General features: G+C 46.6%; 1 long non-coding RNA gene across 2 annotated transcripts in view; it reads left to right on the plus strand.

Moving 5' to 3' along the window:
* The window catches only part of LOC100937224 (uncharacterized), a 44,243-nt gene extending 17,245 nt beyond the window's left edge, over window positions 1-26,998 (plus strand). Inside the window, exons 2-5 of one of the 2 annotated variants that reach the window (XR_008513668.2) lie at window positions 19,951-20,188; window positions 20,462-20,676; window positions 22,064-22,397; window positions 26,300-26,998. This is a non-coding gene — a long non-coding RNA (uncharacterized LOC100937224). Of the gene's footprint in view, window positions 1-4,254; window positions 20,189-20,461; window positions 20,677-22,063; window positions 22,398-26,299 lie in introns of those variants that run through there. The other variant, XR_010137182.1, reaches the window with a different exon arrangement.
* The last annotated feature ends 269 nt before the right edge of the window (window positions 26,999-27,267 follow it).

Consider the following 27,267-nt stretch of genomic DNA (forward strand, 5'->3'; position numbering starts at 1 on the left):
TGTTGTTTTACCTATGTGTATCTTTAATTGATATCAATGGACTGGTGATATAGAGCTCATTCTGTATTTTATCTTTTTCGCACAGCACCATGTTTTTTATATTTATTCATTTATTTATTTATTTAAGATGGAATCTCGCTCTGTTGCCAGGCTGGAGTGTAGTGGTGCGATCTCAGCACACTGCAACCTCCGCCTCCTGGGTTCAAGCCATTCTCCTGCCTCAGCCTCCCGAGTAGCTGGGACCACCACGCCCAGCTAATTTTTCTGTATTTTTAGTAGAGACGGGGTTTCACCATGTTGGCCAGGATGGTCTCGATCTGTTGACCTTGTGATCCGCCTGCCTCAGCCTCCCAAAGTGCTGGGATTACAGGCATGAGCCACCGCGCCCAGCTGAGAGCCAGAAGCAAACAGCAAAACTGCCCCGAAATTCCTGACCCATGGAAATGGAGATAATAGATGTTTGTTGTTTTAACCCACCAAATTTTGAGACAGTTTGTTATGCAGTAAGAGATAACTAATATTACGGGGGAGGGAAGTTGCTGGGCCGTAGGGTGTGCCTGTACAAGTTTTGATCATGTGTGTGGTTTGGAGAATCAATATGGAAATCTGTAGCAAAGTTGCTTATTTATTTGGCCACTTCTGCATCTGGGTGGTGGGAAGGAGGTGATGGGTTCACCTCTGCATAAAGCCGTAGAAGGGTGTCAGACTCCATTAAATGCTTTTGGGAAAAGATTGTCTGGGCCAGTAGACAGCATTTCCAGAGAATTCCCAAAGGATTGTCCCACACCCCAAATCCCAGGGAGCTGTCCATTGTGAGTCAAAGCACCCTAGTCCTTGCTGGGGCCAGCAAGAGGCTGGGTCCCCTTGGTGTGAGCTGATTCCTGTCCTCTGGACCTGGTAGCATGATAGGCTGACATAAGTGCAGTGACATTTGGCCAGGCAATTGAAGAGCTTCAATCTGCAGATAGAAGTGATGGAAATTCATTTTCTCTATTTTTCCAATCTTTGTCTGTAAAATAGATTCCTGCAGTGTCATTTCTCTGTTCGTTCCAATCTTTGTTAAGGAAATGAAGTGCGGAAGTTGGATGTCTGTTCAGAGTGCTTTAGCAATCTCCAGGTACCTGGCTAATTTAATGTCCCAGGCCATTGGAAACTGAGCTGGTTTGGCCAGAGATTTTTCCATTTCAAGTTGTGCTTCCTCTACAGGTTTTATTCACAAGGCACAACAGAGTTCCCACTGAAGGCAGAAGAGACAAGAATAGCCAACTCCCATATAATAGCAGTAATATCCTCCCATTGCAACACCCCCTAATGCTCCTCGGACTGTATACTGCTTTGTGATAACAAAGCTAGTATGTGGCAGGACCAAGAATCTTACGGAAGTGACTTGCCCAAGGTCAGCCCGCTAGCAAGTGCAGAGCTGGTATGACACCCCTGGGCTCCTGACCCGCAGTGCTCTGTGCACTCTAACCCCGTAGCCAAAAGAGTGTGGACTTTGGGTTTACTGAATCTGGGTTCTAACCTGGCTGTGCTTTTTGCCAGCAGTGTGACCTTGAGCAAGGCATTTACCTTGGTAGAACTTCAGTTTCCACTTCTGAAAAGTGAAGCGAGAAAGAGGATTTCAAGAAATTCAGGAGAGTGGGAGAAGTGGGTGCAAGGAGTAGGTGGCTTGAGTGGGAGCTATAGAGGCAGGGAGGGTTTGGATCTGCAGGCCTTGTAAGGCACACAGAAAAGTTCGAACTTTATCCTAGGGCAATGGGGAGCCATAGAATACTGGGGAGCCATGGGGTCAGATTTGACTCAGAAACTCGACATTCACTGCTGTGTGGGAGTTGGCGAGGGATGGCTCAGCCCTGTGCCAGTTCACATGGCTGGGTGAGTGTAGAGCAGGCTAGGTTTCAGCCCCTAGTTTCCCTCTTGAACTGGTGTCCTTGTCCAGTCCAGAAAGTAACCCACACAACTATATGTGACATGCCTGCTTCTATTAGAAGCATTTGCTCAGACATCACCTCAAACCAAGGCAGATCTTCCCCTAAGAGGGGTTCTGTGCCAGCTGTGAACGCATTGACCTTCCTCCACCTTGTCACAGGTGTCATCCTCACCTCACCCCTAGGAGATGGAGGGATTATCTCCACTCTGTTCATGAACAGACAGACACAGAAGGTCAAGTCGCAGATCCAAAGCCACAGTAAGGGACCAGGTGGGGACTCTGACTGGTCCCTCTGAACCTCAAGTTTCTGTTCTTTCTCCCATGCTCCTGTGCCCTCCACCCATCCTTCCCTCCATGTGCCTCACATGTTCCTCAGCACTTCCTCATTGAACATAGAATCATCCTGTGACCGCTCAAACAAATACTTTACATTAATGTGCATAGCAACTTCATTCACAATAGCCAAAGGTGGAAACAGCCCGAGTGTCCATCAGTGGATGGGTGGGTAAACAAAATATGGTCTATCCATACAAGGGAATATTATTCAGTCACAAAAAGGATGAGATAAGTAGTGTTTGATAGCACAACAGGGTGACTACAGTTAACTATAATTAATTGAACATTTAAAAATAAAGGATTCCTTTCAAATACTGAGAAAAGAAAATATCAAAAAAGAAAAAAGAAAAAATAACAAAAAGAATATAATTGGATTGTTTGTAACACAAAGAAAGGAGAAATGCTTGAGGTAATGGATACCCCATTTACCCTGATGTGATTATTATCTATATTATCTATAGTCTTCTCTTTTTTTTTGAGATGGAGTCTCGCTCTGTTGCCCAGGCTGGAGTGCAGTGGCACGATCTCGGCTCACTGCAACCTCTGCCTCCTAGGTTCAAGCGATTCTTCTGCCTCAGCCTCCCAAGTAGCTGGGACTACAGGCATGCACCACTACGCCCAGCTAATTTTTGTATTTTTAGTAGAGACGGGGTTTCGCCATATTGGCCAGGCTGGTCTCGAACTCCTGACCTCGTGATCCACCCACCTCGGCCTCCCAAAGTGCTGGGATTACAGGTGTGAGCCACTGTGCCTGGCCGATGTGATTATTATCCATTGTATGCCTGTGTCAAAATATCTCATGTACCCCATAAATATATATACCTACTCTATACGTACAAAAATAAAAAATAAAATAAATGTAATCCTGACATGCTGCAGCATGGATGAACCTTGAAAACATTATGCTAAGTGACATAAGCTGGGCATAAAAGGAGAAATATTGAATGATTCCACTTATATGAAGTGCCCAGAATGAAAAACTCATAGAGACAAAAAGTGGAACCAGGCCACTAGTGGCTGGTGGGTTGGGAGGGAATGGGGATGATTACTTCATAGGTGCAGAGTTTCAGCACAGGATGACGGAAACATTCTGGAAATAGATAGTGGTGATGGTTGCACAACATTGTGAATGTACTTATTGCCAACAAATTGTACACTTAAAATGGTTAAAGTGGCAAATTTTATATTATGTATATTTTGCCACAATAAAAGAAATTTATTTAAAAGATGGGCTTCAGACCACACTGTGTTTGGCTTTCTTTTCAGGTAAGAGTCTTCTAACTGGGGCTATGGGCTTCTCCAGAGCAAGACCATCTTGTCTTGTCTTCATCTGTGTGAGTCCTGGTGGCTTTCAAGCAAACCTCCTCCCCTAGATTTGCCTTATATTAGGGTGGAGAGTGGTTCACTGGGTGTCAGCTCTGTCCCCCTATTACCCTGGAAACTGGATTTCTTCCTTGTGGTTCAGCAGACCTGGGACAACCAGCTTTGTGGACTGAGTGTAAATAATGCCTCTTCTAGCAATGGTCAAAAGAACAGGGTTTAGGCCCCTACATGCTCAGATTTCCTAGGAGCCTCGTCTCTCTCTCAGACCTCCTTCTCCCAAATGTCCAGGCATTTCCCAGCTTCACACAGGGTCAGTTTAGTCTGTTCCCAGAGCTGAAACAAAGTGGCAGCTGCCTGAGGCCAGAGGATGCTTCACTGGTCTGGAAGCTGCAGCACCAATGGGACCTGCCAAGTCAGGGACAGCTGGAGTCTAGGGTGGGTGCTCACAAAGATGCCCCGTCACCTGCAGCTGCTGGCCCTGGAGGGTGACATCTCTGATCAGGTCTGGAATGGGTGGACCAGGGACCCTGTGGCTGTCCCCTGCACCAGTACACATTCCAGTGCAGGATTTGGAGATCCTCAGAGGGTGAACACAAGTAATGCCGAAGTCCCACTCTTTTTTTTTTTTTTTTTTTTTTGAGACGGAGTCTTGCTCTGTCAACCAGGCTGGAGTGCAGTGGCGCCATCTCGGCTCACTGCAAACTCCACCTCCCGGGTTCACGCCATTCTCCTGCCTCAGCCTCCCGAATAGCTGGGACTACAGGCGCCCACCACCACACCCGGCTAATTTATTTATTTATTTTTTTGTATTTTTAGTAGAGACGGGGTTTCACCATGTTAGCCAGGATGGTCTTGATCTCCTGACCTCGTGATCCGCCTGCCTCAGCCTCCCAAAGTGCTGGGATTACAGGCGTGAGCCACCACGCCCGGCCCAAGATCCCACTCTTAATGCCCCACCTGGCCAAGAATTTCTAAGTGCCAATTGGTGGGTAAACTGTTCAAGGCAAATTTGTTTGAAAGAGAGGGGGAAAAGGATTTTTTGGCTCTCACCAGTAGCTAATTCAGGGGCTCGTTTCCACATGGTGGAACCAGGGGTCAAGTGAAGTCGTCAGATTCTATCTTTCTCCTCTTGGCTTTTGTGGTCTCCAGTTGGCTTTATCCTTCATACAGGTCTTTTCCATGGAGGAGGCAAGATGGTGACTGGTGGTTTCAGACTCATATCCTCTCAATTCAGCAATAACAACTGAGGTCATTTTCCCTGTTACCTCTGGCAGAAAAGTCCCAGGGCAGCCTCTTACTGCCTCACCAGGATCACCCATGCCTCCCTGAATTAATCATTGTAGTTTCCTTCAGAGAGTACTCTGATTGGTTGGACCTGGCACTGGATCTTTACCAAGGCAAGGTGGGGTTGCATGAAAGACAGGTCCCTCAGGACCACCAGGAATGGGGGAGCTGTGTCAAAGGAAAAGTGGTTGCATTACCAGAGGAGGGAGTCTTTGGTGGGCCCCAAAGATTTTAGGAACCTGAATCTATAACAAGCACCCAAGGGCTGAGCTCCTAGTGGGGCTTTTTTGTGTAGATGCATTCTGAGGGCTCCTTTCCCAGAGTGTGGGGCTCTCCCAGAAGAGCCAGCTTGGGCCAGGTTCTGGGGTCCACAGACACACTAACCCAGAGCTCTCATTTCTCTTGAGACCACTTTGTTTTTGTTCCAGCACTCAAGAAGCCCTTCCTTCTCTGGCTCTCAAGTCTGGACTCATCTCTTGTCTTACACACGGACAGTTGTTTTAAGGAAAAGCCCCTGGTTGGACTTGCAGGTTGGGCACAGCCCTGGACGTACTACAGGTGCTCAGCAAAGACTTGCCTCACCTGTTTACCCTCCAGCTCATGCCCCTTCCTACCTCTACACCCTGTTGCATTGCGGGCATGGCCTCCGGAAAAGTCAAGCATGGTGAAAGGAAGTGTGGCCCAGAGCTGGCACGCCACAGGCAAGTGCGTATGTGAGTGAGTGAGTGAATGATTGCTTGGGTGGATGGCCAACAGTGCTAAACTTCAGAAGGAGATGAAAAAATAAGACACTATCCCCAACAGGGTTTGGCAAAAGGCGTTTCTGGCCAGCTCAAGCCTGGGATCTATCACATCCCAAATCAATTTTCAGACTTAGAACAAAAATGCATATCTATCCCCCTCCCGTTCCCTCTGCCTCCCCTCCCAAAAGAACGCGTCTGCAGGGACAGATGGCCCTGTGTCAGCGTCCCTGTGTGATATTGATGTGAACAGCGAGGGAAGGCGACGTGTCTCATGGCTGTAAAAATAGACGTGCATTAGGAATGCATGAAGTCAGACTCCTCCTCCGGCCACACCAGGCGTGCTATTCTAAATCCAGCGCTCATGGGCTTGGTATCCAACCACCCAGCAAGGCAAAGCAGTGGTCTGGAACTTGACATTTAAAGGGTTTGAAAGAAATAGAAAGAGGCACTGAGATTTCTTTTTTTAAGTCAGTCTGGCTATTTCTGAATGGGGCATGCCAATGAAGCTGGAGACCAAATCCACTGCATTTTTGAACCATAGCGTCTGAGAGATGGAGGGGGCTGTAGGAGCTGTTCGGTCTGGTCTCCCTCCCAATGCAGGGATTCCTTCCACAGAGCCTCTGATGGTTGTCTAGTTTCTGCTTGGATACCTCGAATGATGGGTTACTCTCTACCTCGAGGGGCATAGTTTCATTGTTGGGTGTTGTTGGATGCCACTAGCTGCTACTGCAAAGTGCTTTTAGGAAAAGATTGAGTTGGTATCTAATCTCTCTGAAACGTTCCTCCACTGACCCTGGGGTTTAGGACCATTTTATGCTCTTGAAATTTATATCCACTGCTATTCGCTGGGCTCCTTCTATGTGCTTAGACCTGCATAAGGAGCTGTGGAGGATAAAAGAGAAAACATCATTTCCAAAAGCCAGCTAACACCAATCTGGGGAGATAATGAACATGTGCAGAGTAATGAGATAGGGCATGGCGACAGGAACTTATTAAATTTGACATCGTGTGGTACTGCCTGTTTCCTTCCCAAAGTCAGTGGCAATTTTTGCCACCCCCATATTGGTTAATGAGAACTACATTTTAGCAATAGCTCTGGCTGTGGGCTTGGAATGACCTTGGCTTATTCCTACTTGCTCCAGACCCAGCCAGCCCCTCACTGCATCCTGTGGAGTGATCACTCACAAGCATCTCTCACTGTCTGTCTCCTCCTGAGAACACTAACGTCACCGTCCCCAGCTTGGGGTCCCGGGCTCCCTTGTAGCTTGCCACCATATTGCTCCCTTCGGGCTCTGCGTTCTACTCAGCACTCCCCTTGAGCTAGCTCTTAGCCATACACTTGCACCCAAGGATGCCTTCTGCTTCCTCCAGTGCCTTCCTTCCACGTGTCCAAGTTCCATTGCGTCTTTGAAGCCAGTGGCAATTTGCCTTCTCTGTGTTCTCTGCATCTAGGTGTAAACAATTTGCCTGTTTCCCAATGGCTGCAGTTTTCTCTATAGCAAAACTACTGGCCACCCCTTGAACCCTGTCTCTTGGCTTTTAAAGCTCACAGCCCCATATGACAGAGAAAAAATAATGGGTTTGGTGTTGCAAGACTTGGGTTCAAATCACGACTCTGCCACTTACTAGCTGTACTCTCAGGCACATCACGGACTCTCACTGGTCCTCAGTATTCGCACTTGCATTGTGGGATGAATTCCACCCATCTCTTTGGGTTGCTGATTAATCAAGACAATGAGTGTAGCAAGTCTTGACCAAATATACACTGCCTTACAGGTAGTGGTTATTATCATTGTCCTGCCTTCTTTTAAAAGAAAAGGAAGCTGGGCTTAGGCCCTTTTTATGTCCTTGGAATGTGTATCAGCAAGTATTTTTGGGGCACTCGCTGTTTGTATAGCCTTGTGTGATGCCCTTAGGGGGTTAAAAGCAAAGGCATGGTTTCCAGCCAGGGAGCTCACACTCTGGAGAGATAATGAACACATGTGGAGAAATGAGCCTGTGGGATTGGACGGGGTATTATTAAACTTGACATTGTGTGATGCTGCCTGAAAGTAGCATAGGGTTCTGAGAGGGGGTTGCGGACAGCAAGGGTGACTGGGGTGGGCTTCCTGGAAGAGGTATCCTGGAGTCAGAGCATAAAGGGTGGGCGGGTAACCTCTAGGAAGGTGGAGAGGAAGTAGGAGGGCAGTTGGCAGGGAGATTTCTCTGAAGAATGCAGCCCACCCTGGCTGCAGTTGGATGAGAGAGAGGGACTCCTCTCCAGTCAGGTGCCGTGCTGGTTGCTTATTTGCATCTCACATCTCTGGATTCAAACCTGGAGAGCTGCTTATAGACAGTTCCTCATTTGCAGATGAGAAAACTGCAGCTAAGGGAGCTTTAGTGACCTGTCCAGGGCCCCACACCTAAGAGGGGATGGAGTGAAGTTTTTCCATCAAGTGAGCAGCAACTCAGAAAGTCTGTTAGACCCTTGTAAGGGGAAAGGCCAACTCTCAGCCCCTGTCCCCAGTCAGCCTTGAAACCGTCTTTGCAAACATTACGACAATGAGAAAAATCTGACATGGGAAAATTATGACAGTGAAAGAAATCTGACTTAACCAACACCATCTTGCTTTTAACCTCCAAGCTGCCCTCGTTCATTCCTGGGCATAGGCTGGGTAAAGTATAGAAGGAATTTAGATTGTACTTTAACTTTGAAACAAAGATGATAACAGCCTCTTCCTGAAATAAACCTCTTCCTTGCCTGGGAACCAGATCGCCTGTGTAAAACTAACAAATGAGCCGCAAGATTAGAAATTACAGCTCAGAAGTCATGCAGCCAGAGGCCACAAGATTCCTAACCTCCCCACTTGCTCCTATGGATAACATCACTACTGTAAAACCTGAGATTGGTGTTCTAGATATTTTTCAAACCCTGCATTCTAATGAACCAGCTGGCACCACCCAGGTTGGTAAACTGGCTCAACTAGTTCTGTGATCCAACTCAAGAACTGAAGGCAGCAGGAAGAACTTGCTTCAACCCCCACTGATTTTATCCTGACCCAACCAATCATTGTTCCATACTTCCTGGCTCTCTGCCCCCAAGATTATCCTTAAAAAACCCTAGTTTCTGAATTTTCAGGGAGGCTGATCAAAGTAATAAAACTCCAGTCTCCTGTTTAGCTGGCCCTGTGTTTATTAAATTCTTTCTCTATTGCAGTAACACTGTCTCAGTAAATTGGCTGTATTTTGTGCCATGGCCAAGAAAAAGCCATTGGGCCATTGCAGCCTTGTGACTCTGTCTACTTCAGACCCAACTGACCCCAGCAGAGCAGGGAACCTGACCCATCAGCATCAATCTACAGAGTGACCAGTAACTTAGTGTGTGGCTTGGTATGAGAAGATGGGCCAAGCAGATTCAGGCTCTTGGGAATTGGAATTAAGAAACCCAGGGAGAATAAGGCAGGTAGAATCAGAGACAGATTTTGAAATGATATCTATGTGTAGAGGCAAGGCTGCAGTTGGCCTTTTGCAGGCTAAAGCTGGGAGACCACAGAAATCATAAAGAAGCAGGAAGTGGCTCTCAGGCCTTGAGAAGAGAAGGCAAGTGGGGAAGCACTGGTGGAGAGAGATCAGGGACAATATGCAGAGAGGCTACGAAGGAGAATGGCCATGCAGCCATGCGAACAGACTGGGTTCCTGGGGTCCCTCCGACCACATCCAGTTATGATCTCCATCCACAAATGAGCTCCCTCCCATTTCCCCCACCTTTCCTGAGGGGGAAAGGTTTATGGTTCCAAGTGCCTAACCATAAACCCTCTCGCCCCTCTGTTCTATCTCAGGAAGAGGGCTGGAGACACACTTGCTGTTCTTTTGGGAAAAGAGGCATGGTAGTCAAACAATAGGATTGAGGAGCATTTGCAGAGTCAGATGTCTTCTCCAGCCACAGCACACACGTCCCACCCTAGCTGAGGCAGAACTGTGGGCTGGCCTGGCTGTGAGCCTTGTGGGACTACAAGAAGCCTCCAGCTTAGGACCCAGAGTCTCAGATGCCCCAGGAGAGAGGAGGAGACTGGAGAGGCCAGCAGGCACAGTGACTTAATCCAAGAAGGTGACTTTGAGGGGTGCAGGGGTAGAAATGAGCCAAAGGGCCCAGGTGGTAGAGAGGAGGTGCAGGGCATTGAGGTCCCCTGGGCACAGAGCATCCCAGCTCTGCCTGTCACTCACCTTTGCCAAGGCAGGACCCCACATTTGGTTTTGGTTTCTCATGAAGTGGGAGTGGATCCCAAGGGCTGAGGCTAGCATCCCCTGGCCCAACCAAGAGTATGCATGGGGAAGTGGGGATCGGAAAGGAGTCAGAGTGGGGATCAGAACAAGTCAGGATGCCATTCTCCTAACCCCAGCAAGTCAATTTAGCCCCCACAGGCTCATCCATTTCCTGTCACACATTCAACACTTGCATTAAACACACCTTCCTTCTCTTTCTGCGGAGGTATGTTGGTGGCAAGAGCGTGGGTTTGAGGCCAGGCCTGTGCTGACTTCCAGCCTGGCCACTTTCTTGCAGGAGGACCTAGGGAAGGCCTTGTCAGTGTCCTTATCTATAAAACAAGATTATCACACATCACTTAGGAGTGCAAGAGGACTAAAAGAGATAATGCACACCTGGCACACAGTAGAAGCTCAGCCAATGGAAGCTGAGCCAGGAGCAAAGCCACCTTCCTTCCCTCCTTCTTTCTCTAGCTTTAGTCCTGGGTTTGGAAGGGTCTGTTTGAGGAGATGAAGTAGAGCTGCCGTTGGCTTTTACACCATCCTTGATGAGAAGCCAGTGATGAGGAACTGACTTCACCAGGGAGAGCCCCAGACAGGGCCCCTCTATCCTCTTATTCTATGCCCCAGGTCATCTGACCACCTGGACCTTCCCACCAAGGTGAAAAAACCTGAGGGATTTTTCACCCAAAACCTATAGAAGGTTTTGTTTCTTTGCTTGTTTAAATACAGACTTTACAGACAGACTTTACAGTTCTGGGACCATTGACTCAAAAGAGTCCCAGGGGCTGGAAATGAATCGATTCTGCCTTCACCCTGCCTCTTCTTCTTCCTTCTCTTCCTCATTTTAAGAGAAAGGCTCTTTATTGGTGGCAGTTCATATAGGTCAGTGACCCGGGCTCCTAGCCTCCCTGTGTAGTGGACTCTGCCTCCTGTGCTTGAGCTGAGAGCTTTCACGTGAGAAACCGTGGTTGGAAGTTGTACTCCTAGGAGCTATGAGCAGCAGGTAGGCAGAGTGGTAGGTTCATCCTACAGGTCAGAAAGCAGCCTGGGGAGTTCAAAGGAGAGGGGCAGGGTGCTTGCTGGTGCTAACTGGATTTGATATCCTGAGAAAAATTATATTTTGGATCCAGCATTCTCTGATTCGTCCTCCTCTAGTTTCCCCAAGAGTCATACAAATACTGGGGGATTCACAAGCATTGTCCCCTACTGGTGAACACCAGGAACAAGTGGGCAGTGGGGGCTGCAGAGTGTTTCTGGAGAAGGGGCTTAGGGGTGGCCCCTGCCTGGGTGGCACAGTGAGCACACTGTACTCCTAGGTAGGTTGGATACTGACTTGGAGAGGTCTTGGAGAGAGGCTGATGAAGGTGATCGACAGCCTAAATCTCCGAAGCTGTCTCCTGATGCAACCTCTGACCCAACAATCTCTGGGTCTTGCTGTTATCAGCTCCATCAGTTTTACTGGGTGAGTAATTCATTTACCTGCTGTTATTGCCAGGGTGTCATCCTTTTCCTAGTTCCTGGTGGAGTTGGAGATATGCTATCGGGAGTCCTTTTAGAAAGAGCCTTGTCTCCTATCCCATCTTTATAGCCCTGCATCTCACATCTCCAGCGACCTTGGCCCACAGCCTGTTAAGGGGATTGGTGCTGAAGGCTGCTAAGCTCACCTTGAGAGCCTGTGATAGCAAAGGCTGGGGTGATGCTCACAGCCTCCTTTGTTCTTTTATTTGCCCAGCCCTGAGCAAACAAGCCTCAATAAACTAAATGGCATTTGGATATTGCAAATGCAAAGAGAAAGTGTCTGGAAGAACAATAAAGGAGTTAGAGCAGAGGTTGCGTGCAGGAGGAGATTACATTGTCTAATTCCCCTCAAAGGCACCATGGTTTTCCAAACAAGAAGTGTTTATCTGAAGCCTGGGTGAGAGCCCAATCAGAGTTTTGCTGTAACAGCATCAACCTTATTTGACTGGATGCTGACTCAGAAGCTGTGATTTTGCAGGCAGGACATGTGCGCACAGCTTAGCTAGGCCCCAGGAATGATACAAAATGATGCCAGGTCGCAGAAGCCCTTGGCCTCAATGGGGAGGAAAAATATAAGAACAAAGCAACTGGGGGACCATAAAGGCCTAAACCAAGAGGCAATGGCTCCATATGCTTCGCTACTTCTTCCAGGAAGCTTCTGGCCTCTCCTGGAAATCAATTACTTCTTTCTTCCCTGTGAATCCACAGCACTTGGCTAGCGCTTCCATTATTGCACAGAATTAAGTTTCTATCTTTGCATAGTAAATGATTTATATTTTTGTCTCTCTCATTAGACCAGAGGGTCTGCAAACCATGGCCCAAGTAGCTTTTGTAAATAAAGTTTTATTGGAACATGGCCACACTCATTTGTTGATACATTGTCCGTGGCGGCGTTTGTGCTTGAAGGGCCAAGTCAGGTTATTATTGCAACAGGGATGGTCTGCAAAACTGAAGTATTTACCATCTGGTCCTTTACAGAAAAGGTTCGCAGACCTCTGATTAGACCATGGGCTGGTGGAGAGCAGGGACTGGGTCTTACTCATATTTCAATCCCTAGGCACAGTGCTGCACACGAGATGGACTTCCATAAATGCTTAATTAAGGAAAGAAGTGTCCAAGCTGGAGAGAATGAAGAGCATCAAGGGGAAACAGTTAAATTACTTAAGAGCAAGAGCCAGTTTTCCTAAGACTTTAAAAGCCTTCATTTACATATACAGAGTTGATAAGCTAATTACACAACAATCTTGTCCTAACCGTTAAATCAGCCCCCTAAGGTCTTGTTAGATAACACCTTGTTAACCTAGTTCAAGGAAACCTGCTGTTTCTTGAAAATAATAAAAGCTCAATTTCTGCAATCCAAACTCGATTCCCCCAACCACTCCAATCTCTCTTTAGTCTGAATTAGATATTAAATCGACATTTCCACTGAATTGGAAACGACCATGAAAATAATCAGTATTGCACTATAAGTATGGCATTTCTTGAACTGTAGAGGCTGGCTGAGTGCAGCCCTATTTTATCCATCCTGCACTGTAGGCCTAGTCCTCAGGGCCCACATGCTTTCCCAGGACCTAAGAAAATGATCGTGACATGGAAATTTAAAAAGTGTTGCCTCCAAAATTAACATTCCTTGCAACTGAGCAAAACCAATATGAAAGAATGTTTAATTACGAGTCTACTAAGCAAATGACATTATGCCAGCTCCAACTCAACTCCTACAGTTATTTATAAATTAGATGAAATGCGAGAGGTGGGTGCATGTTAAGATGTTAGGCATGATGTAAGGGTGGTGCCTCCAGATGTGAAAATGGATGCAGAGGAGGATGCACGTTTTGTGGGTCCCAAAGCTCACACAATTTAGGACCTTTCTTTAAGAAAATGGATACAGCACTTGAACCCGGGAGGTGGAGGTAGCAGTGAGCTGAAATTGTGCCACTGCACTCCAGTCTGAGTGACAGAGCGAGACTCCCTCTCAAAAAGAAAAGAAAATGGATACAGCAATATCTTACTTCTGCAAATTTTAGCCAAGCATATGACCAGGTGAACACTCAGTATGGGTACTTCCAGAGCTCTGCAATGACCAATGCAGATGAGAGGCTCTGAAGTCCAAGATTCCTCAGCCTTACGGTAAATACTTCCCAGGGTGGATGGGTTGTTACATCAATTATAGTAGAATGAGCTTGGAAAGTGCTGTCACCCCAGGCTTGGAGAGTCACACAATTCCTGTTAACTCTTTAAAGGTTCTGAGAAAGTCCTCCAGTTCAGAAAGTTAACTTTATTTGACCGAGAGTTTTCAAAACTTGGTTTTTTTTTCTTTTTCTTTTTCTTTTTGCTATAGAGACCCTCTCTGGGTGAACATTTTTTAACATCTCAGAAAGGGCTGGGAAAGGTTGACTTAGTACCTTCTGCCTTCCCCTGTCCCTGCAATGCTCTTTCATTTTATGAAGAAGGAAACAGCAAGGACTCGGACTTCTCTGTTATCTCAGAAAAGAGCTGAAATTATCGCTCAGCCTCAACCTCAGGTTGCAGACACGGCAGGTCAGAGAGGAGTTTTTCTGCAGAGGGTGGTCAGGGAGGAGAGGGGTTAGCTTAGAGGACAGGGCCAGACCTACTCATAAGGGATTTCTAATGTAGTGAAACACTTCCTCCAGAAAAAAAAAAAATTCCACACCTTTCTCTTGTTCAGAATTTTAAAAGAATGGGGCATTTTGCTTTAGATGAGGGCAAAAGTGGCTTGATGTGTGGATTCCTGTGTCTCACTTTCTGTTGCTTTCTTCTTTAAGAGTTTAGCCTAAGCCTGGAAACATCATTTTCAGGTCCCTGTGCAAAATGGAAATGCTGGGGCTCCCTGTTCTAGAATTATTCAGAATTTCAAGAGAGCATTCAACCAAGTGGGGGGTGGTGCCCTTTGGAGCTCAGGCCCTGAATAACTAGCCGCATAGGTTGTGTGCCCATGAAGCCAGTCCTAGTTAGTGCGTATTCGTGTTTACTTATTTCAGAGTTCAAAGTTCTGAAGATATTTAGAGTCTGAAGGAAGACCCAGTGGCGTAAGAGATTTTAACATAATGAGCCAGATCTGGGCACCAGCGTGGAGATGCATTTTTACAGGGTGAATCATTAATTGGGCATTCTAAGAGTCACTCAGCCTTTTCAATGATTCATCAGCCATGCTGATGCTGTTATATAGTTCATATTATTGTTGTAATTAGCTGATGCTTGTCAAATGTAAACCTGGCTCTAACCTGGGTGTTTTCAAAAACAGCACCAGTTACTGTGTATCCAGGTAGAGGGGGTCAGCATACTATAACTCTCTGTTTTCCTGACTTGTAATAATTAACCCCTTCTCTCAGGGGACGCACTTTCATTGTCTTTCCTGTAAACAGTTGGTAATTGTGAGTGGAGCTGTGGAGTGAGAAAGTGGGTACTGCTTTTCCTGTTTCAAGCGCCTGCATGTTCAGAAGCAGCAGTGTGGCATGGGAGATGTTATAGCAGCAGAGTCAGGGGCCAGTTCTTTCACTGCCTGATAACTTGGGCCTTCCAAGGGAGAGGGAGGGAGGTGGTCACTGAGGGTGAGGCAAAGAAAGTGCTTGGTAAGGGATTTCTGGGATCCTTGAGCCCAGAGTGGATTAGATGGGATTAGAGACCCACTCTGAGCAGTTTCTACCTGCATCTTAATCCACTCCAGAGCTGAGGCTTCCCGATCCCCCTAACCAGGTGCATGCTCACTGGGCTTCCAGCTTCCAAGCCTTCTACCTGTGGAATGCTTGGTCCAGTGTCTGGGGCACCCACTCTTACTCCAAACTCCTCCAGATCTGCAGAGTGGCCCAGCATATTCTCTTCTGGAAAGGAGGTCTTTGCGTAACAGAAGTGAGTCTGTAACCCTAGGCCGATTGGAGAAAGGGGTGTGGTGTGCATGTGACGTGTTTTCTTGCCTCCAGGGCAGGTCAAGGAATCCTTCCTTGACCCTTAAAAACAGCAGTGGTTTCAACAAGTTTTCTCCTTTCTGCTTTTAACTTTTTCTTGGTTCATAGTCTGCATGCTACTGTCCCATTGAGCCAGGAGGAGAGCAGGAGCGGGGGAAAGCTGGGGTCTGATGGGGGCTGGGAACCTTGTGGCCTGTGCCTGAGCTCTGTGGGACCATGTTGGGGCAGGGATGGGAGTGCCCTGGGCCTTGAAGCAGGTTGGCTGTGGCTCAACACTGACCAAATGCACCCAACCTTGGCTAAGACTTCTCCTTATGGGGGATCATCAATACCACATCTTCCAGGCCCATTTTCCTTACTTAACCAGCTGTTAGGCCATGCAGATTAGAGAAATATAGTTAACTCTACTTAACACATCATAAATTACCCCCGTGTTTGTGTGCCCTTGTTCCCAAAGCAAAGGTTCTGAAACAACCTTAGTTGAGATAGACATTTCCTGTGAGGGTAGGTATATCAGTAGATTGAGAGGAAGCATGCCAACGCAGGTACAATTTACTTATTTGTTTTTAGTTGCTGTAGATAAACCCTAATTCATAACTATTTGCTGGAGGTGAATTGGGCCCCCATCCGCTCCACTTCTAAGGCAAGCTTAAACTTCTCCCTGATAACCTGTCAGTGGTTTTGCCTTTAAAGACCCAGCCTTATCAGCCCATTTTCTTATTGCCACAAAAAAACCTGTGCAGCCGCTGACCTCCTCTGTGACCTTGGGCAAGTCCTTTCCTTACACTGGGCATTCACTGCCCCATCTATAAGCAGATGGTAGTAGACTGGCCCATCTCTATGCTGGAGAACTTTGTCTTCAAACCCCACAGCCTTCTCTTTGAGCTGCGGGCAGGGCTACTGGTCGATGCAGGAGGAGGAGGCCTTGGAGAGGTCCCTCTGGCGAGGAAGCCCATCCGAGCGGCTCTCATAGGTCACACACTTGAAACCAAGTGTGCGTCTCCACTTGCACGGTAAAATCTCGGTGCTGACCCAAGGCTCTGATGGTAGGTTTTCTAGGAAAGGCTGGTGGGTTTCCTCACTGGGAGCAAGGCATCCTCTGCAGTCACATATTGGCAATGACAGCTCATTCTCGCTAGGGTCTGTCCTGCCCACATAACAAAAATAACCATAAAAGTCCCTATTATTTACTGAGGGCTTATCATGGGTGAGGTGCTGCACTGAGGGGCAGTCCCTCCAGGGGTATTATTTCCATTTCACGGGGAGAAGTGTTGTTGAAGTTCAGAGAGGTTAGGTAACCTGCCTAAGGCCTCACAGCACCGCGAGTGGCAGAGCTGGGATTCTACCCCAGGCACTCAGCTCTGAAGCCCGAGCTCCTGACCACTTTGCCTGTATCCTTCCATAAATGTAATCTTTAAGCTGCGGCTGTTCCCTGTTAAGCCCCTGTTTAAAGATCTATGAAAATAGATGCCTCCTCCGAGTCGCAGCCTTCTCTGATTCTTCTTATCATCATGAGAGCAGATACCAAGAGGCACAGATGGCCAAAAGGTTTTAAGTTCCCTCTGTTCTCTTGTAAGATGCAGTGCCAAGTAATATCCTGGGGTTACTCACACTGCTATGGCCTCTAGTTGAAGATAGGAGTGCTATGGTTTTTTTCTTGGCAAGAAATTGTGGACCGGGGTGATATCCAATCACAGTCCTCTGGCCTCATTTGGGACACAGAGGGCAAGTATTTTTTTAACCCTATTATTTTACAAAAATATTAAAAGGCAAGCAACTGGACATGGTGTCTCATGCTCTAATCCCATCGTTTATGGGAGGCCGAGGTGGGAGGATCCCTTGAGGCCAGGAATTCGAGATCAGCCTGGACAACATGGTGAGACCCCGTCTCTACAAAAAAAAAAAAAATAGTCGAGTGTGGTAGTGCACACCTGTAGTCCCAGCTACTTGAGAGACTGAGGCAGGAGGATTGCTTGAACCCAGGAGCTTAAAGCTGCAGTGAGTTATGATCGTGCCACTGCACTCCAGCCCGGGTGACAGAGCAAGATTCCATTAGACTGGGTAACAGAGTGAGACCCTGTCTCAAAAATAACAGCAAGTAAGCAATCATGGTTTTTTGACTTTTCAAGGAATTTGCAAACAACATGTATTCTCTTCACCCATCTAGCTTTTGGGAAAGGACACCCAAATTCCAACAGTCACCTACCTAGAAAAATAGATAACCACAGCCATCGTCCATTCCATTGCGACTTGGTGATGTCAGAAGGTCTCAGGCTCAGGAGGGGCATCCCTCAGGGCCTCTCGGCCAATATCCCGATTCCTTAAACTGGGACAGTGTTTTCTGTCTGCAGATTGTGCTCCCTCCTTGGAATGGGCTTGTCTGGCCTGACCCTGCATATGCCCAGCAGGGACTGCATCCCTCAGTTCATAGATACAGAGGTTGAAGGTCAGGGAGGTGAAGACAGAAGGGGCAGCCAGTCAGAGCCAGCAGCTGCAGCAGGACCCAGATTTCTTGGCTCTGAGTCCAGGATTCTTTCCACTCCACCGGCTCTCATGTATGGACAGCTCAGGGGTCAGAGAAAGCACCTTTATTTCTGAATTTCCTTCTTCTCTCCTATAGCCTTATGACCAGTGTTCAGAAGATTTATCTCTTTCTAGCTTGGGACTTGCACCCAGCAAGTTTCCATGCAAGGCAGCTGCCTTTAAGAAGAACAGAAGAGTCCCAGTTGGGCTTATGGGGAATGAAATCAGTCCCAAGCCCCGATCTCTCTGAAAAGTTGTTATTAAATTCTGTGCCTGGCCCTGACCTGGATTTAAAGATTTGCAAGAAGACAAATTCCAAACAGATGCCCATTAGGGCCCTGACAGCCGCAGCTTAAAGATAACATTTACATTCTGCCGGGGTTTGTATCTCTCTGTTCCCCACTCGGCCCCTCTCTTTCCTCCGGTGGGATCAATACCTCGGTTGAGGTTACGTGGAGGTGGCCACATTCTTTTAAGCTGTTTGCTCAGTGCTTGGTTTGCTCTGCTAACATGCTGGGCACTTCTTCCAACAGCCCTGTTTGCCCAGCATTAGGGCTGTTTGTTGAAACACCTAGCCCAATCCGAGGGGGCTCAGCTTTCTAAACAGTTGGTCCCCGAATCTGTCAATCAATAACACCAATTGGGTTCCTGATACGAACAGCAAGTGTGGCCAAGTCCAATATTTGCCCAAACACTGCCTTCTCCTCCTGCACCTGACTGTCCCCCAGCTTGACTAAAAGGACGATCACCAGGCGCACGGGCTGCTGGGAAGATACAATGTTGGCAAACAGGGAGCTGGTTCCAGGAAAGAAGGGCACATGAGCAAACATGATGGCCCCTTTATGAGAGGTAATTTACTGAAATGCACAGCGATTACCTGCTCATCCAGCCCTGATGTAATTAAAAATGGCAGGCTAGGGCCTCTGTTTCCCCCGGCGCTGGCAGAGAAACCCGGGTTTCGACTTGTGAAGCTTGAGGCTGGATGTGGGAATTGGCTTGGAGTCATAGGCGATGAGAGGGACATTAGGATATTATCAAGCCCGTGAACTCAACTCCCAAGAAGGACACAGCAGAGCGAGAAAAAAGGTACCTTCAAAAGAGGCTGATGTTCATTGGGTACAGGCTTTTCTTTTGGGATGAGGAAAAAAATGTTTTAGAACTTGTGAGAGGTGTTGGTTGTGCAACATCGTGAATGGACTAAATGCCAAAGAATTGTTCACTTTAAAATGGTTAATTTTATGTTGTGTGAATTTCATCGAAAAAAAATAAAAAGGGTGAATCCCAATGAACCCGGGTCATTTACATTTCAGAAGCTCTAATGCGTAACTCAGGGTTTGGCTCAGAGTAAATGCTTAATAAATGTTTATTGAAAGAACAACCTAACATTTGCACAGTCAACAAAGCTCTTTGTTATACATTAGCTCATTTCATTTTTAAAGAACCCTCTGAGGTGGGCAGGGGTAAGCATTCTCATGGTGTAAAGGGGAAACTAAGGCTTTGAGAGGAGTGTGGCTTGCACAATGTCACGTAGCTAGTGGCAGCAGTGCCAGAATTCAAACCCAAAAGTCTCTGGCTCCAAAGTCTGTGCTTGTAAAGCAATACTATTTGGTCTACCTCATGGCTTTCAGGATGGGAAAGAAAGCAATAGGGTTTTAAAATATGTTCTCCCCCCTTCTTTTTTTTAGGGTGTTTATTACTAAAAGTGTTTTAAAACTGGACCACTGAGTAAAGTCACTCCATCTCCTACCTTTCCTAGCACAGTGCTTGATAAATATTTGCTGGCTTATTCAGCTGCAGCTGCAGAGACCTACCTGTGTTTGCTGTGGTGACTGTCCGGGGCAAAGCTCAGGCAGCTGAAAGTATCAGTGAAGCCAGAAGATTCTGGCTGTTCAGGGTCTGTGAGGAGTCAAGGTCTGGGGTTTGTGTCCTCTGCATAGCAATGGCACTGCAACGGGGGAGCCTGGTGCTGGGCTGGGCCGTCTCGCTACTGTCACCTGCCTGTTGAGGGGTGACGGTGGTTGTTGAGAGGCTGGATCAGACCCCAGAGGTGACATGGATGTGACATATTTGTTGGGCTTACACAGCCTTGCGTTTTATTTTCATCTCTGTTCCTTCCTCCCATGAGATCTTGGGTGGTGCTTTGTCAACCCTGAGTAATCGTTTCTTCATCTGCAAGATGGAATAAGAAGGCCTACCTCATTGGGCTCTTGTGGGTGAGGAGAACTGAAGAGTCTGAGAGCGCGGCACGAGCCAGAGGCTACGGAAAACACTGCCCTCCCACACTCCACCTTGGAGAGACCCAGAAAAGAACAAGCTTCATTTGAAAAAAAGGAAAACAGCTCAGGCAATGGGGGTGGCTTAAAGTGAGTACCCTCAAGGGGCTCGATCAGACCTCTGGCCAGAGACCCTTTTGGGAATGGGGTGAGGGTTGGTTGTTGCAGGGTAAAGGAAGTTGGTGTCTTTGGGAGGGGCGCCTGGCTGTGAGGTGACCTCTAGTTGTATTTGGCATAAGGGGAGAGGAGGGAACAGGGATTAGTAAGGAAGAGGGCTAAGAGACTGCCAAAGGTCTCCTTGTTTTGCCAGGGTTCTGGCTGGTGGGAAGCTGGGACAGGAGTAATCACCCTCTATGATTGCAGGGCACTCTACAGTGTGCAGATGCCTTCCACTTCTTCCATCTGCCCTGTCTCTCCAAGAACCCCTATGGCCCCAGGCTCAGAACCGAGCTGAGTGCAGAAATGAAAATCTATGGCTCTGTGTTCCAAAACGATGAAGAATTTCAAGATGGTGGCAGTGGTAAAATCCTCCTCCAGGAAAAATCTGTCCGTGGCCCAATGTGTAAACACTTGCTGAGGTACTGTGGAGTTTCATAATGCTGATGATATTGATGATGATGATAAGTATATAAGCTTCACGTTACGACAGTTTTTGTTTTTGTTTTTTTGAGACAGAGTCTCACTCTGTCACCCAAGCTGGAGTGCAGTGGCATCATCATGGCTTATGGCAGCCTCGACCTCCCAGGCTTAAGCAATCCTCTCACCTCAGTCTACCGAGTAGCTGGGACTACAGGTGTGTGCCGCCATACTTGGCTAATTTTTGTATTTTTTTATAGAGGCAGGGTTTCACCATGTTGCCCACGCTGGTCTCCAACTCCTGGGCTCAAGCAATTCTTGCCCGTCTGCCTCCGGAAGTGCTGGGATTACAGGTGTTAGCTACCGTTCCTGGCCTTAGGACAATTTTATTTATCTAATTTAATTTAATTTTTTTTTAGATTTTTTAAAATTTTTATTTATTTATTTTTTTATTATACTTTAAGTTCTAGGGTACATGTGCACAACCTGCAGATTTGTTACATATGTATTCATGTGCCATGTTGGTGTGCTGCACCCATTAACTTGTCATTTACATTAGGTATATCTCCTAATGCTATCCCTCCCCACTCCCCCTACCCCACGACAGGCCCTGGTGTGTGATGTTCCCCACCCTGTGTCCAAGTGTTCTCATTGTTCAGTTCCCACCTATGAGTGAGAACATGCAGTGTTTGGTTTTCTGCTTAGGACAATTTTAATACTTATCCTTTAATAAACACTTTATTGCACGTGGAAGTTACTTTGGGGGAACTCCTAGTTGTAGAGAACTCCTGAAAGACTCACTCATAGGCATTTATTTCTAGAATAACGTTGTCAGGGTACAGAATTGTATCCTTTAGGTGGGACACAAAACCTAAAATGCATCTTTTCAGGTATAATTTGTGTCTATCTGGTATCAAATATTCTTGCATTTAAAAAGTAGACTCAAAATGAACAATGATAGCACAGTGATTGTGAAGATGAAACAAAGTAACTTGAGTTGCCTGACTTGATCGTTCTAGGTGGCCGGTGGAGTTATTTTTGTTTAAAATTTAAAGCAGTGAAACAGTGTGAAATGTGAGGTGTACTATTTGTGTTTAGTAAGTGTATATTTTAGTTCATGCTTGAAATATTTTACTGAATTTCAATAATGTGTTTAAAATTGAAACTTACTCTTTAATTATTTTAAAATGCAGAACAAAATCCAGACCATGGATTTATCAATGTTGTACCGGTTGCTAACATTTTGCACTTATTAAAATCCTCTCATTGGTCTCTGAATAATTATTTACATAAATTATTATATTAGAATGTCACCAAAGGATCAAAGTTCAAACTGATAGGTATATTTAAACATAAGTAAGTAAATAATTGTGCATTGTTGTCCTGTAGGAACTTGGAGTAACTTGCAGTGTCTTGCAGTATTATGAAACCAGCAACTTGTTCACAATTCTCCTGAATTTCTTGGGAAATTTGAAGTGGAGTACCTGTACCAACATGAAATGACATGAATTTAAGTGAAGCTCAACAACGAAAAGCAAAAAGAACCAAAGAGGAAGCAACTGAAACAACATCTGGATGTATTTAAAAATATACAGTGCCTCCAAAATCAGGTGTCATTAATGAAAATTCTGAAGAAATGCCACCGGACATAGCCAATGCACCTATACTATTGTTATTCATTTCCTGCTTTTCACAGAAAACAATTTTGTTGCATGGAAGATTGGTGAGTTAAAAAAAGACCTGCCCTGGGTGTCAAGCACAGTAGTTACACCGCTGGTTCTGCTCCCTCTGCTTGGGATACATGGGCAGGGCGCCCTGGTGATAGGGCCTTGGTCACCAGCAAAGTCAGTTCCCATGGGATCCTCTTTCTGAGCTGATGCCCACTCCCCTGAAGAAGGGGCTTCTATTCAGGCCTCTTGTTGCAAGGAGCAGAAACCCACTTAGGCTGGCTCAAGTCTGCTGTGTTCAGCTGTTCAGCATCCTGTTTCACAGACGTGTCCCAGACTCTCTTGGGGTATGACACGAGGCTGGCAGGGGAGACCCAGGGAATGTCACCAGTCCTTGGGGTTGCCTCAGCTCAAAACAGTCCTTCCTTTCAGCTATTTTTTTTTTTTTTTTTTTGAGGTGGGGTCTTGCTCTGTTGCTCAGGCTGGAGTGCAGTGATGTGATCTCGGCTCACTGCAACCTCCACCTCCTAGGCTCAAGCAATCCTCCCACCTCAGACTCCTGAGTAGCTGGGACTACAGGCACGTGCCACCATGTCTGGCTAAGTTTTAAATTTTTTTTGTAGAGACAGGATTTCGCCATGTTGCCTGGGCTGGTCTCAAACTCCTGAGCTCAAGTGATCCACCTGACTCAGTCTCCCAAGGTGCTGGGATTACGGGCGTGAGCCACCCCACCCAGCCTCCTTCCTTCCACTTTTAGGTAGCTGTGTTCAGAGTGCGTCATCCAGCAGAGGCAAACAGGTACAAAGTTTCTTCCAAGGCCCTGTGGGAAATTCTTATTAATTCAGTTGACAAATATGTGTTAAGTGCCTTCTTTAAGGACAGGCAATGTCAGACCAGACTCAGAGGCTGTCTTCCTTGGGGAGCTATGGCACACATGAGCATGACCAGAATTCAAGGAAGGGTGGGAGGGGGGCTCTAAGAGAGAGGGAGGTGAGTTGTTAGGGTCATGTGAAAAAGGGTGAGAGAACTTTGCCCCAGGGGTCTCCAGGAAGGGCTGGGGGCCTTTGTAGAAACTGAGATGTGCCAGGAGAGAACATCTGCTAAAGAATGGCATGCTTGGCTGGGCGCAGTGGCTCACACTTGTAATCCCAGCACTTTGGGAGGCCGAGGCAGGTGGATGACTTGAGGCCAGGAGTTCGATACCAGCCTGGCCAATGTAGGGAAACCCCGACTCTACTAAAAATACAAAATTCAGCCAGGCATGGTGGCACACACCTTTAGTCCCAGCTACTTGGGAGGCTGAGGCAGCAGAATCATTTGAACCCGGGAGGCGGAGGCTGCAGTGAACTGAGATGGCGCCACTGCCCTCCCACCTGGGCGACAGAACAAGATCCTGTCTCAAAAAAAAAAAAAAAAAAAAAAAATGAAGACTGGCATGCTGTGTTTATTTATACCAGCTCTGTGACTTTGAGCAAGTCCCCCCTGCCTTCTGGGACACAGCTCCCTCCTCTGACGAAGTGGGGTCGGAGGACCAATGTCAATGACAATGACATTATGGGCTGAATGTAATGAGGATAAAGTCAGGCAATCACAGAGTGCCAGCCCCCTTCCGGAGTTAAGTGCTTAATAAATGGTGACTGATGGCAGGTTCTCAGGGTGTCCCAGGAACTTCCCCTTTGCTGGTGGTTCTCTGCCCTGATGCAGAGTAGAATCAAGGGCTTAACTCAGACCTTCACTCAGAAAAGGCCTTTCTGCAGGTACTGAGCTAATTCTGGGGATGTGGTTCTCTGAAGAGTGAACCCAGTCCACACTTGGAATTCCCAGAGGAACAAATACCTTGGCCCTTGCACAACCTTCCTCAAATATACAGTGTCTCAGTAGAACTTTTGAGAGAAGCTGGATAGCTCTTGTAAAATATAAACCGTCATTTTTGTTGCTAATAATAATAATGACAGTAATTCCTAGGCTCCTGCCTTGGAATCATAGCCTATCTGGAGGCAAATTTCATCATCACCCAAGGACTGGCCCTGCACCAGGAATAATAATTTCAGCATTCCTTATGCCTCAGATGTTCACTAGGTCCGTGTACGTGCCTTTCTGACTCACCTCTAGATATGGTGGTCCCTGTGCTGCAGGAGAGCTTTTACTCTTTCACTGCCATTCATGACTTTCGTGTCTCTCAGACACTTGAGCTGTATACCTAATTTAATCCTATAGCAACCCTGTGAGGGAAGTTATCTTAGGGATGACTGGGATTTGAACCCAGTTCTGTCTGCGTTCAGAGCCCAAGCTCCTAAGCACAGCCTCTTTGCTGTTTGATGGAAACAGTTCCAGCTCTGGGAGGTGCAGGCCAAGATGTGCGCCTTGAAACAGGTTTCTCTGAAATGAAAGAACATAAAATAAGGGCCTTGACCTAACTCAATGAAATGTCTTATGCTCAATCACCACTGAGTGAGATCTGTTAAAATCTGGTCAGTCCTGTGCTGAACTTGCCTGGAGCACTTTCCGGGTAGAGAGAAACTGGTGAATGAAGAAAATGCATCATGATGATTGCAGGGGAAACACTTAATCTATGGAAGATAATACCTTGTTTTGAGGCATTTGCAAATACTTTCCGAGACACCCTGTTCCTTGCCAATAATGGATGGACTAACCTCCAATTGTTCTTATTTGTTCATTAATGCAAGTCCCCCAAGGGCTCACTATGCAACACTTTATTAGCCTGGACCGAGTAATATATTTTAAAGCAATAAAACTACATTATTTTTAAATTATTTTTTAATGTGGACTTTCCAGCCATTGACTGCCCTCTCTGATAGGTCTGAATTAGTGAGTTTTAATTGCGTGTAAAAGAGCAATAAAATCATCATTATGAAAATGATGGGGTGCCTTCTTCACGGCAGGCACTGTGCTGGGCCTTATCCCACTCAGCCTCACTATACCCGCCATGTGGGCGCCCCATGCCTTCACTGCACAGGCAGAACTCACATTCTGAGGGATTCAACTCCTTGCTAATGAATGGGGGAGCCGGGACTTAAGCCCAGGCGTGTCAACCTCTGTTGGGGCTCAGAAAATGATACTCCCCAATATGGTGCTTTGACATGCTGGACTAAAGAAGAAGCCTCAAGGTCTCTTGACCTTCCCTACCCCTCCTACCTTCCTGTTTCTCAATCCCTTGTCTCTCCCAAAACACAGGACAAGGCTGTTCTCTGAAGTTCCCTCATCCACCTAGAAACCAGCTGGCCAAAGAGGAACACAATTGCCTTCCATCCCCTCCCTGAAATTTCATTATCTAGAGGATTAAAACCCATATCACAGAGGAAGAGATTGAAAATTAAACATCACACCTACGACCCATGCTTCAGAGCATTCACCCAAATTGTCTGTTTTTAGGTCCCATTCCATTTCCAAAGATAATTATTTACTAACCATTGTCTGGAGCATTGGGCCCATTCATTCCTCTTAAAAATCATTTGCTGGGCCAGGAGCAGTGGCTCACGCCTGTAATCCCAGCACTGGGAGGCTGAGGGAGGATCATGAGGTCAAGAGATCGAGACCATCCTGGCCAACATGGTGAAACCCTGTCTCCACTAAAAATACAAAAATTAGCTGGGCGTAGTGGCATATGCCTGTAGTCCCAGCTACTCGGGAGGCTGAGGCAGGAGAATTGCTTGAACCCAGGAGGTGGAGGTTGCAGTGAGCCGAGATCATGCCACTGCACTCCAGCCGGGCGAAAGAGTGAGATTCCGTCTCAAAAAAAAAAAAATTATTTTCTACCCCTCAAAACAGCCACTTTCTCCTCCATCTCCTCTTCCCTGATGAAGAAGGGCGTATGAGCATCTGGACCTCATTGGGTTTAGGTCATCATGTTCTTGCAATTCCTGTGTGCTTATGCACATTAAATAAATTTGTATGCCTTTTCCTCTTATTAATCTGCCTATTGTAAATTCATTTTCAGTGAACTTCAAAGGGCAGAGGGGAAACTCTCCCTTGGCCCCTACCCCTCCAAGGCCCCACTTTTTCGTCAACAATCCTTGGACGCAGCCGAGGTATGAACATAATATGGTCCTGAATGAGGCTGAGTCTTTGGGCGCAGAAGACCCGGGTTAATAAAAATAGGAAGGTAAGAAAAGAAAAGAAAAATCAAGACACATCATAGGACTAAATTCCTATTATTTATCCACTCAGGATTGACCACCCCTTTGGGCCAGATAGTTGTACCCCCATGTACCAGGTGGGCACATGAAGACACAAGAAGTGCTGTGATGGTTCATTTTGCATGTCACCTTGCGTGGAGTATGCCGACTCATTGTTTGGTCAAACACTAGTCTGGACATGGTGGTAAAGGTATTTTTTAGATGAGATTAACGCTTAAATCAGTAAAGCAGGTTACCCCACCATACTACAGGTGGGCCCTGTCTAATCAGTTGAAGGCATTAAGAGCAAAGAATGGGTTTCCTAAAGAAGATGGAATTCTCCTTGAGACTACAACATAGAAACCCTATCTGAGTTTCCAGCCTGCTGCCCTGTGGAATTCGAACTCAGGACTCCAGTCTATGGCATTAAACCTCACTTAACTTTTCAGCCTGCCAGCCTGCCCTATGGATTTCGGACTTGCCAGCCACACAATTCCTTAAAATAAATCTCTCTGTCTCTGTCTGTTTCTCTCTGTCTATACACACATGCATGCATATATGCATATATATGTATGCATCTATATATTTATATCTAATCTCGTATTGCTTATTGGTTCTGTTTCTCTGTAGAACTCTGCCTAATACAGCTGAAGATGTATTCTCTTCAGAAAGCTTGCAATTACTGGAGAACCATCAGTACAGAAGTCAACAATTACAGAAAGGGGACTAGAGTAATATGGTGGCCAACATCCTTGTGAGTCGTGGTGACAGAGGGCAACAAGTCAGAGAC

Source organism: Pongo abelii, chromosome 16 (genome assembly GCF_028885655.2).
Source record: "Pongo abelii isolate AG06213 chromosome 16, NHGRI_mPonAbe1-v2.0_pri, whole genome shotgun sequence".
In the NCBI taxonomy this organism is placed as follows: domain Eukaryota; kingdom Metazoa; phylum Chordata; class Mammalia; order Primates; family Hominidae; genus Pongo; species Pongo abelii.